This window comes from Montipora foliosa, chromosome 3 (genome assembly GCF_036669935.1).
Source record: "Montipora foliosa isolate CH-2021 chromosome 3, ASM3666993v2, whole genome shotgun sequence".
Lineage (NCBI taxonomy): Eukaryota > Metazoa > Cnidaria > Anthozoa > Scleractinia > Acroporidae > Montipora > Montipora foliosa.
The window spans coordinates 43,409,406-43,422,441 of NC_090871.1; the positions used below are offsets into that span (position 1 = coordinate 43,409,406).

Below are 13,036 nucleotides of genomic sequence, written 5' to 3' on the forward strand. Positions count from 1 at the left end.
ATGAAAAGCAAGTGACGAGCACCCAGGTAGAAAAAATCTCATAGCAAAGTAATTTTGCGTAATGAGATTTTGGGCACAATTTATGGTCATTTTAGGTTGAGTTTTGTGATTGAATCTTGTGATTGAATAAATTTTTGGATTGTTTACTCAGAACAAAAACCTAGAGTTATTTATTGGATAACTATATGTTTGTATTCTTTGGATAATAATATGAAATAACTTTTTAGGTGTCTTACGCGTTGGACTGATTAGCATGTCAATAAGATTGTTTTGAAAGTAAAGTTTGTCAGTAAATTTTACGGAAAAGGTTTACTCTAGGTTGTGGCATTATTTTAGTTTTGTGTGTTATAATGACCATAAGCACAGCTTGTAATACCATTCTCGTGAATATATCGTTTGTCATCAAAGCACAAGGAAGGGTTACGTTTTTACAAACGTTAGCCGTGTAGCACTTATATGTCAACAGACTTACTGATTAGAGTGTAATGTGAAGTGCTAGTTTTGTACCCCATATGAACCATGTGAGCAGTTCGATTCCCACCCTGGTCAAAGTTTTTCTCTTTTTTTTTGTGTGGACCCAACAAATGGTTCATATAGGGTACAAAACTAGCACTTCACATTACACTGAAACCAGGTAAGTCTGTCATCAAAACCGCTGAGTGATATTTCTTCCAAGGTCATGAATATTTTCATCGTATGATGTATTTGTTCGTTGTGGAAGAGTGTTTGTTTGTAGTCTTCGTGTTTTGTCTTATAATGTTCTTTTTAATGCCTTTACAAGTTTTTGAAACAATATCACTGTCTTTGATATATAAATACATTTTACTTCGCAATCCAATAAACTCTCTGATTGCTCTACCAGAGCATTCATCTTTGAAAATTACCAGCCTTTTTTTCTTTGTTTTGTCATAGAATAGACTGTTTTGTCCATTCAAAAAGTCTTGATACACATCATTGCTTTCAATTTCACATGTGAGTGAATCTGTGTCCTTGAATAATAATTTTGCTTTATTACCATACTGTTGTTTGATATAGTTATAGTGAAAATCATACATTAGTGTCTTACTAAGATCAAGAATACACATTCTCAGACTCATTAATAATTCATGAGCTAAAAATATCAAAAGTGGATAAATTCGTCACGTGACTGACTTTTGAAACCCAATGAAAACTTAGATGAAAACCACACGTGTTTTGGATATCGTATCCAAACCACACGCTCTTTTCATCTGATTCCTCATTGGATATCAAAATTTACGCATTAAAACAAAAGAAATTAAACCAAAGAACAGCGTTTTCAATAGCTCATGTTTACCACATTATTTACATCACAATTAGCAAAGGAAGCAGAATTTAAAAATGCACAACCTTGTTTGAGGAGCCATGTAAAAAACTCTTGGTTCGTGTTTCATCATAGGTTCCAAACACCTCGAAGCAATAAAAGCACTTGGCGTCGTGCTTTCATTTAGTTTCTCGGTGTTTGGAACCTAGCTATGATGAAACACTCGCACTCGTTGTTGATAGATTACTTCCTACAGGTGCCGGCCTATTAGGGGTTAGTGTTTTTTTGATCTTATGTACTGCCACAAGATTTTCATGGAATGTTTTGCTGCTTACATAAGTTGGTTTTGAGGTTGGTTTCAATAATCTATTCACATCTATAACAAGTCTAACATCAACTCATTTACTTATGTTTTTAATCTTTTTACCGAAAACAGAGTTGTTCATTAATTTGAAGACGTTTTTTTTTTCAAATGCATTTTTAGCGTTTGTTCGTGTTTGTGTATTGAAGTCAACATACTGTTTTAACCATGAAGACTGATTAAATTCTAAAACTCTATGGACGTTAGTTACTTTTAACCCAGGATCTGTGCATAATTGCAGGTTTCGATGATGTAAAACATACTTTTGTTTGTTTCCTAATGTTGGAATCAGTTTCTTAACATGTCCGATTGTGATATTATATTTTTGACATATAGTTTCAGAATAATTGGACAGCATGTCTTTTGTCTCTTTTATCTTTTCCGGTGCTAATGGATAATCATTGTGAAGATCATATAATTCTTTTAAATGCTGAAGATCAACTTCAAAAATCAATATCTTCAGTGTAATTTAATAAATCTAATTTGTTTATCTTTTTTTTTCTTTTTCTGTTAACCATTTAGGTAAGTATTAGCTCATAGCCCATCCCTAAAAATTATTAGCATCAGATACATGAAATACTTTGACCGTTCATCTTTATTGTGTGATTTTATTTATTTGTTGTTTGCTTGTCCATATGCGTTTGCAATGTAAGAAATTCCACCTCTTAAGCCTCTTTCAATAAATTGAAACATATCTATATCAGTCATTAGTTCCAATTTAATATCAGTAATCTTAAGCATATCATCCCATGATAACCCAAGAGATGTAAAATAATGAGGCTCTAGTTTGTAATATAACATACATGTTTTTCTAAATTTTTCAAATACATTTGCTAATAAAAGGATATCAGATTAAAGATATAAATCATGGTACTCTCTCATATTGTTTAAATTAAAGGTATTGCAAACATTTTGTACATGATGACATTGCTCGTCTGAAATGTGTTCGTTATTTAAGATACTGTAAAAATCTTCCTGTGTTGGTAATTGTTTGTCACTAAATTTATCAAAACTGCCCATATAATCAGATGGATAAATACCTTTTTGTTTCATAAGACTAAGCTGCTCATTTTTAAATACTTTTGAGGTATATTTGAATCCACCAGTAGTATAGGAGTTGGGGGTACCAGATCAATTTTGATCTGTTACCAACCCAACTCCATACTACTTTCCATTTGATGGTTCCATAATTTTGATCTCGTATTTAGGTTCCATAATTTTGGTCTCGTATTTAAGGTTTTATAATTTTGATCTCGTATTTTTGTGTTTTCCATTTTGCGGTTTTATACCTAAGAAAAGCAGAATAGTACGAGCGCATTTTTCCATTTTTTGATCTCGTATTTTAGTCTCGTATTTTCGGAACTATATATTATAGATTTCATTTTTGGTATTATAGAAATAATATCTTTTATTAATATATAGAATGAGTTGTAAACAATTTCATGAAGAACTTGTAAATATGGAAGAAGTCATTTGCCCATTTTGCAATAAAAAGATAGGAAAGCATACAATTAAAAAGGAAGCATGCTGTGTTGAACAAAAAATACGAGATGAAAATAACATGGAAATATGCATTTCTCGTGGAACAGTTTATGGTTACAAACCGCTTTTAGAATATGTTGATTTTTATGAGAATAAACAGATTTCGCCGTAAGTCAGCGTACCAAAGAAGGTATCATTTACAAAATATAATAAATAATATAGCTGTTAAAAATAATTTCCAGATTTCAGTGAAGAATAGAGATAAAATAACAAGGATTTTTGATGAAATGGGAAAGGTTTTTAAATCTGTTAATATAGACAGAAAGCGTATGATCAACATCAACTTTATACTAAAACAAATATTCGAAATGCTTGGTCTTCCCTATGAAAAGATCAAGACGACAAAATCGAAAAGGACACTTGAAAAGTATGACAGATATTGGAAAGAAATTCTGACATTGATATCCGATAAAATCAATTTAATAGTTAAGGAATGAACTTGCCATTGTATTTAACAAGATATTTATCAACACTTGGGCAAATATCAGTAACAAAATCATCTACATTTTTCATTTCTAAATGGATTGATGGATTGAATTCACCACTCCTAAGCATGTCTTTAAGATCGATCAAAATGTGCTGATAAGATTGATATACATATGTGCAATTTTGTATTTTCAGATCAATGAAATGATAACCCATATAAGATTTGATTAATACTGCAGCTGTTGATATGCCTATGAGAGCTATTCCATTAGTGACAATAGCAGCGATAATTCCTCCAGCACCTGTTAAAACAGAAACAGTATTACCCACCAGTTTTGATTTTTTGTATTTTTTCAATGCTTGTTTAAAAGCCCAGCATTTTTTGTGGTATGTTTTATTGCGTTCGAGGTACGAGAACGCAACCCCTAATTTGTGTTGTAAGGGACGTTTTTTCGAGATTGCATTTTCGTCGTCGACACACTTTTGCCTCGCTTTGAGGCGCTCGGTTACGTTTTGCCTCACTTTGACGAACTATCGCACGTGGTGATTTGTGCGTCGTCGGCGTTCATTATTCTAGCTTTTGGTGAGGTGTGATAATCTTCCATCGTTCATCGTTGAAAAGAGCTGAAAGATTGCTGAAGGTCTGTCAACTGAAGTCGGTAAAATTTTACTTTGGATTAAGCATGGTTCGTCGCTGTCCTTGGAAAATGTATGCGACTCCTCGCGCTTGCATCAAACCGGGTTGTTTTGCTCGGCGCCCGTTGTGCCACAAAGTAAATCTACCGAGTTGTGTAGCTCGGCGGTCGTTGTGCCACAAAGTAAATCTACCGAGTTGTGTAGCTCGGCGACCGTTCTGCCACAAAGTAAATCTACCGAGTTGTGTAGCTCGGCGGCCGTTCTGCCACAAAGTAAATCTACCGAGTTGTGTAGCTCGGCGGCCGTTCTGCCACAAAGTAAATCTACCCAGTTGTGTAGCTCGGCGGCCGTTCTGCCTCAAAATAAATCAACCGAGTTGTGAAGCATGGCGGCCGTTGTGCCACAAAGTAAATCTACCGAGATATGACGCTCGTCGGCGCCATTTCATCATGACTTGTGATATTTACGGCATTGAAATCAACAAACTGAATTTATTTTGTCCAAGCGTTCAGAACAGAAAAGTAATCTTAGGTCTTAAATACCACAAGCTGAAAAGACTTGCAAGTAATAGTTTCATTTTAGAGTAATTTTCAGTAGTTGTCTACTTGTAGAATTCCAAATAAATAGTTAATGATTACGTCTAACAAGTTGTCACGTTCATAGATGCAGTACAGTGGAATTAGATCGTTATATCGAGGTATCGTTATAACGAGATTCCCGATATAACGATATTGCCTTAAAATAACCGAAAATATCTTTATATCGGGGTAAAATTAACATGTGCTTTTTTACTACTGTACATATTGTTTAATTAAACTTTGCAAAGCATTAGACGTTATCAAGGTTACACAACAAAGTCTGTGGTATGAATCGTAAAAGGGAAACAAAACAAAACTTAAACATTTGAAGTTGTATCTGTGTACTGATGCTGTAATATCGTTATATCGGGGAAGATTTTACGCTCGGTACGCTAAGAACTCAGCGTTATATCGGGAATATCGTTATACTGAAGATCGTTATATCGGGGTTCTGTCCCATACATTTTACTGTAACTTTTGCCGGGACATAGCATGTTTATCTTTTTACCGGGGATATCGTTATATCGAGGATCGTTGTATCGGGGTTCCACTGTAATAACCTTTCCCTATCGCACGAACCATCCACCCTCCCCCCTCAGTTGCTACCTGTACCAAACCTGTACCGTCCTACAAACATCGAACGCACTCGCCTAAGCTTCGATTACCCCTAGTAATAGCTTTTTAATTCATCGACCTGTTCTTCTGTCAATTCGTTAGAAATATGATTCCAGTTGAATATGCTTTTCCTTCTATCAGTCATATCATATAGTCTAGATTATTAATTGTTTGAAAGCACAATAAAACAAACCTGTGAAATGACCGAAAAATGGGCTTTTTTTGACAAACATTGGTATATGTCCTTTCAGGCAATATGTATAACCAGACCCATATTCATGTCTTTTATAAAACCTGCCGAATGCATCGTGGAGAATGGCATGAGATGGAAATACATTAGACCAACCAAAAATGAATTCTAATATTTTGGTCAATCTACCACTTCCAGGTCCTATCATACCTAAATCATGTCCTTCAGTTTCTAAAATGTCAAACAGTGTTGTTTCTTCGTGCAAATAATAATGACACAGGTATTGATACACCAGTGCTGATTCTAAGACTTTTTCGTCTATTTGCCAGTATTTTTCCTTGGCTTCTTTCAAACTATGTTTTACATATCTCAACAGATTTTGCATGTACATATATGATTATGTTACATTATATCTTTGCATGAGAACCTTGTGATGGTCCAATATAGTCTTTTCATCCATGATATCATCTGAATAAACACAAAAGAAAGCTATATTACCTATCAAAGGAGCGATATCAGAAGAGGAATCCAGACCTCCGAAATCTGTCGTATTTGCACCTATACGGTTATCAGCTGTAAAATTACCCATATGTTTATTATTCCAATATATCTTGCTTTTTTCAGTTTTATGCGAAGTTTTATTATCCCAGTGAACTGAAAGACAATGCCAAACATTCAATTTACCAAGATCATTTTCACTATAGTCATCTAACTTGAGAAATGATTGTATACTGGCTGCAGGACCAAGGTATACACATTTATTTGTATTGTCGGCTCCAGAAATGACTATGTTTGTCTCATTATGCGCTATGAATTTGTCATAACCGCCATTGTCATGACCGAATAAACCATTGTTCCAAGGACTGGGTGTTGGACCTCCAGAAGTCAATCTGTAAACAATGAACACATTCACAACATCATTGTTCAAGTTTACTTGCGATGTCATCTTTTGTGTACCATTGAATTTCAAGAAATAATGACCATTATGTTTTTCAGCTTTTGTACATAATGTAGGGCGTTTTGCTGAATCCGTTTGATTGGCATCACTTTCTTCATTGCTTTTGTCGAATAATTTTTCCACTTTTCTCGCTGAACTCATCTTTACATTTCGACTATCAGCTCGATCGATTGAATACACACATTTGGCATACCTTCGCAAATATTCAGACACCCATAGATCAATAAATGAGTCTCGAATGATGTCAGATACTTGACCTTTTATAACAACATGAGTATCCTCACTGGCAGGTTTGGCTATTATATTTTTGTTTGTTTCTATGTGATTGTCGTCGTTTACCGAAAGTCGAATCTTTTTGGTTGAATTTATTATAATATCTGAGTGATAGTCGATCGTGTATTCGATTTTGTCCCCATTTTTATCTAAAAGAAAACTTCCATCATCTTTTTTTACAAACAGCGCCATATACAATATGTCATATTATTTTAATTGTAAAATATTTTGTATTTAATAACCCCTATAAAATCTTTGTCAAATGAATCAATGAAAGTTATATTCATTTTTGTTATGTTTTCAAATAATCTGTTTATTATTACTGTGTTGGATTTGCTTGTGGAAAAATCCAAAGTGTATACATTCGAATTGATGTTGAGATAATGTGGTGTATTAAAATTTCTTCAGAATGAACAACAAAAACACTTATTATGAATATCTTTTGAACAAATATGTGGATATCAACCCATGCTTCGATCAAAAAATCACATTTTTTATCAGATGATGATGTATCTCCCCACATGTATGATGGCAATATTTTATCACTTATTGAGGCTGACAACCCCAAAACTTTGTTACCGTTCATATTGATTGGTACATGCATTAGAAATTCATTATTTACAATTTCAGTCGCTTTTTCATAATCATAAATCGTAAAATCAAGGTTGTTTTTTGCTTCGCCTTTTATACCGTAAATCAGGACATACAATGGTAATAGAGATGGGCTTCTATTGTCGTAAGTGGATTGAACAGTCACATACAACCGTCTTTGAATCGTTGGTGAAGAACCGTCTGGTGATAAGTTCATGATAAAGCGATAATATTTGTAATCTGTGTTGCTTTTGACTGTAGTGGTTCTATCGGTGTTCATGTTTAATTTTTCAAAAGTAACCTGAAAGGAATTAAACTCTACATCAAAACCAGTTTTTTGGAAATATATTTCTAAACACACAGTATATTTATCGCTGTAATTGTCACGTATCAGTTTGTATAAATTAAAATCGAATCGTCCTTTAAACAGACTGGAACCATCATTTGTCTTTTGAACGTTGAATCTGAATATTTTTTTGTTTTTTTTAAGTGGTGAGTCATTATAGTCGATTAAATTGACATCCTGTATACCGAAATCTTCTGTAAATTCACCTGGGTCCATGGCATATTTCAGCACATTTTTTCTGTTTGTGTGAGTAGTTATTTGACTCTTCACTATTTCGTCGTCGACATATTTTTTATTTTTTTCTATTTGTTCGTCTGTGTATCTATTATTATCGCTGCTTATAGTACCAAGGGCATCATTTATTTGTTTCAAACTGACAGCATCTTGATTATGTGTTGCATCTTTTATATTTGTTATTCGCGAATTGTTCATGTCAAGATTTCCATTCATTTTAGAGGATCCGTCTAAACGAAGTGAATCTAAAAATAATCGATCAACGTAACCTTTTCCAGTGGCATCATTTTTACCTATCGGATCAGCAAGATTGATGATTTTTTTTTTGAGACATATCCAAGTTTCCAGTCATTTTAGAGGATCCGTCTAAACGAAGCGAATCTAAAAATAATCAATCAACGTAACCTTTTCCAGTGGCATCATTTTTACCTATCGGATCAGCAAGAGTGACGATTTTTTTTTGAGACATATTCAAGTTTCCAGTCATATCCTGTGAACCATTTCGCAGAATAACTTGATCCACATTTGGTTTGGCGGCTAGTTCAGTATCAATGTATCCTTTATTAACAATATCAGTCGAATTTGAACCGTTTCCAACTTGCGTTATTTTATTATCTCCAATGTTTAAATCTCCAGTTACAGATACTGAACCGTCTCTTTTCAAATAATTGATTTATCACTTTTTTGAGACACATAACTGTCGACGTAAAATTTTGTTGTAGCATCTTTATGATGTAATGGTTCAGCTAAACCAGTAATTCTTTGATCTTTCATATCAATGGGATTCTGTGCTTCTATTTTACCATCATTTGTATTTAAATCAAAGTAAAAAATATTTAAATGTAAACTGCTGACAGCATCGCTATACCCATGCCTAGCAGTGGCAATATTTTCGATACGTCTGTTATCCATATTAAGGGGCCCAGTCATTGCATTGCTTCTATCTAATTTAACACATCCTGAAATCTGATTATCAACATAACTCTTTGTACTCGCGTCATTATTTGTTTGTGGTAAAGCCACATTTCTTATTTTTTTTATTTTGAATATCGTAATCACCCTCATCTGTAAGTTTGAAACCGACACCAGGTAATCCTTTTACTATTTCAATAATTTTGTCATGCGAAATTGTTTCTTCAGGTAATTTACCGTTTGAGTAACTCATATATATAAGCGATTTATATTATTCCATTAAAGTTCTTTTTTGCAAATTTACGTGGCTTATCGATATATAAAAAGCTGTAAGGATCTTTAGTTGACTTTTCGTATGATTCTTTTGAGATACTGTTTTCACGGCATATTAGACTTTTTTCATTTGTACTTGGAAATTCATAAATCGAAAAATGGGAGCAATTTAATCTTATATCTTTTGGTGTTTTATAATATGATTGACTCAAATATATAACACAGCAGTTTTTATGTCTTCCTCTTATAAAATAATCGACTAACTGTTTTTGGTTCTTTTCGCAAACATAGTCGTCGAATATTACCAATTTCTGATTTTCACTATCAAGATCATTTACAGGAATGATTTTATCATTGCTTGTTTCAATAACATCATAACCAGCTTCATCACTTATTGGTTGGAATACTTTCATAAGTTTTTGGTACTTAGACTGCTCTAAATTTTTTGCATACAAAAATATTTTATCAAAGTATAATAATTCGTAAATCATATGCAGCAGTGTATTTGTTTTACCCGAACCACTTGGGCCGCATACTAACATCCGGAAACATCGATCGGGCATGAAATCATATAATTGTTTGAAGTTTGTGACAATATCGTCATCAGTATCATAATTTGGTATTATCATTATATCATATGAGTGTATTATTTCAACGACGTCTAAAACACCGTGTAGAACACCGTGTAAAACGTTATTTTTTATATATGAATTTCCATTTTATGTAACGTAACAATATAACAAAAATGAGTTTGCTTAGGTGGAAAGAACTCGCAAAGAGTAAATCTGAATTAGGGGATAAGCTCAATTATGTCCATAATGCAATTACAAAGCATAATGTTGGTCAGCAGACCAGTCAACAGGGATTTTCAAAAGTATTTAAACCAATTACAAGTAAATTAGATGATGTTATTGATGGTAATCAGGTTTTAAGGTTGCCAAGGAAAAAACGACCACTGAAGAAAGGAGAAGTTCCGGATTACGGCATTGATATAGAGGATGAAGTTGAGGACATGGATTTAGATGATCTATTTGAACAACCTGTTTTGCCACAGCAAGAAAAACAACTGGTGCCAAAACCGCCAACATATGAAGAAGCTTTAAAAGATGTTCTGGAAGGAAAAAAAGAGATTTATGTGGATCCTCAGTACTTTCCTGAAGAACCAGAATTGCCACCAGAACATGATGACGACTATGAGATAGATTATGCATTAGATGATGAAGACGTGGACAATGAGATATTGGATGATATTGGTATTCAAAATTATGATTCAGTTGAAAAGGTACTAAATCAACAAGAAATGACTAAACAAAAAAACAAAAAATATCTCAATAAGATCATCAATAAAGCTAAAACAAAAAGAAATCAATTAAAAGGTTACAAATCTCATGTCACAAAACAACATAAATCAGGAGAAATTTCAGATGCAGATAGGCAAATGCTAAACAAAAGAATAGACAACGCAAGAGCTACTTTAAATGAATACATAAAGCATTATGAAAATAAAATCGAAACAATGAAAGGTTCTGGTATGAAAAAACAAAAAGTTGGTAATGTTATATTTTTCAACAAACCGAAAGAACTCATAACAAAATTAGATTTAATTGTTGGTGAGATATTAGCAGGTAATACCAGCATCGACATGCGAAATATGGGTGTTTCTATATTGGACATGCTTTTAAAGATATCAACAATCAACAGATCACAATATGATAAATTATACAAACAATATTTCAAAATTTAATGTAACCTTATTATATAATGCAACGAGAGATAGTCTTGTCATCTTATTCTGTAAAAAATCAATTTGGTAATAAACCAAAAGATTTCACTACAAATTTTACTAGACCTATAATTTTAGAAAACAATGAGCAATATGTCATTGGTCTGAATCGAGTTATTAACATGAGTTTCACATGGTTTAATGTAAATGCTCAATACAAAAATCAATTGTTCAATTACAGTTCAGATAATGGTTCAACTTTTAAAAACATTACACTTCCAGCCGGTGTATGGAATTATACAGACTTTAATACATATATTAAAAATGCAACGAAAACTGGTGATACGTATCCGATGACTCTTGAATTCGATAATACAACATTAAGGGTCACGGTTACATTAGCTGAAAATTACCAACTTGATTTCAGAGCGAGTAATTTTAATGACCTAATCGGTTTTGACAAAAAGATATTGACAAGTGGAACACATATTGGGCCTAGATTGCCAAATCTCAGTCAAGACACAGACATACTCAATATTCATCGTGATTTAATGAACAAATCGCTTGTAGACGGTAAAGACACAGACATAATTTATTCATTCTCAACCAGTGTACTAACTCCAAGTCACTCCTTCACCCTCGAACCACGACGAGTTACATTTAATCCAGTCAATAAAACTGCAATTTCATCAATCAGAATGTGGGTAACAGATGGAAAAAGAAGATTACTGGATCTAAATGGAGCGGATACGTCTTTTTCACTGATTCTAAAAAGCATATAATAATATAACATAAAAGTATAAATGAAACCGTACGAATTCAAGAGGCTTTATCATCCAAAACTTGGCAGATTTGTTCATCAACACAAAGGGTCTGGACTTATCGTTGATAATATTTTTAAACCGTTGAAAAGTGCGGCATCATCTGTTTTCAAGAAATTTGCTAAGCCAATAGCAAAGAAGGCATTAGAATCAGGGGTTTCCCATGCAGGTGATCGACTGGGTAAGGCGGTATCAGAGAAGTCAGGAGACCTGATAATGAAAAAATTGGCAAATTTGAGAAAAGGAGCTACAACACAAAGGGCAATTGTTCCATCCTCACCCATTAAACAGCAAGATGAAAGTACTGATATGATCCTCAATAGATTGATATCAGGATCTGGAAGAAGGCGTAGAGTCTTCAAATAAATAACATGATAGCAAAATTATGTAATATAATAGTATAAATGGCTTTTAGAACAAGTGAATCTTTACAAAGAAATGAGTTAGTGCGTTTCCAACTTGATGATGTAATTAGAGCCCCAGCCAACGGTCAACATCAGGAGAAAAATGGATATACATTTACAATCAATGATCGATCGAGTTTTTATGATTGGTACAATGCTTATTTCGAGGTCCAGTTCCAGGTACAAAAATTGGCTGATGGTACAGCCTATGGTGCAGATCGTATAACAGTTATTAATGGATCTCATTCATTGATTTCTCATATGATGATTAATAGCGCTGGTAAAATTGTGTATGTTACCGATAATTTACACAAGGTCGTTTTTGTTAAGAATTTACTGGAATATTCTGATGATTACTCAAGAAGTGTAGCCAAGAATAGTCTTTGGTATTTAGATACAAATCATCTTATAGCTAATGCTAATCAGAATACAGGATTTGAGGCTAGACGACTTTTAACAACCGGGAATTCTGATGTCAATAGAATCATACCTCTCAATCGTTACAGTTTTTTTGAAGAGTTGGAGGGTAAGATGCTGGTACCAATGCAGCTTGAATTTACTTTAAAGCTACCGGATGATAGAGAACTACTTCAAAAACTTGACGCAGTTGATGATGGAAGGGTTGTCATTAACAGATTTCTACTATGGGTTCCAAAACTGACTCCAAAGGACAGTCTGTATGATAAGTTCATTGGTTCTTTTTTAAAACAGGACAAATGGGCGTATCTCAGAGAAGTGTATCAAATGTCAAGTCCGAGGCATGGTAGTGGATTCTTCCAGATTTCTGCTAGTATTGACAATGTTAAATCAATTTTTGTATACCTACAACGAGCTAAACCAAGTAATTCGGCGACAAATCCATATGAATTTG

At 33.5% G+C, this 13,036-nt stretch overlaps 1 long non-coding RNA gene across 1 annotated transcript in view; it reads right to left on the reverse strand.

The window, feature by feature from the left end:
• Nucleotides 1-13,036, reverse strand: part of LOC137994869 (uncharacterized) — a 193,856-nt gene that overhangs the window by 49,797 nt on the left and 131,023 nt on the right. The gene's annotated exons all lie outside the window — the stretch shown is intronic.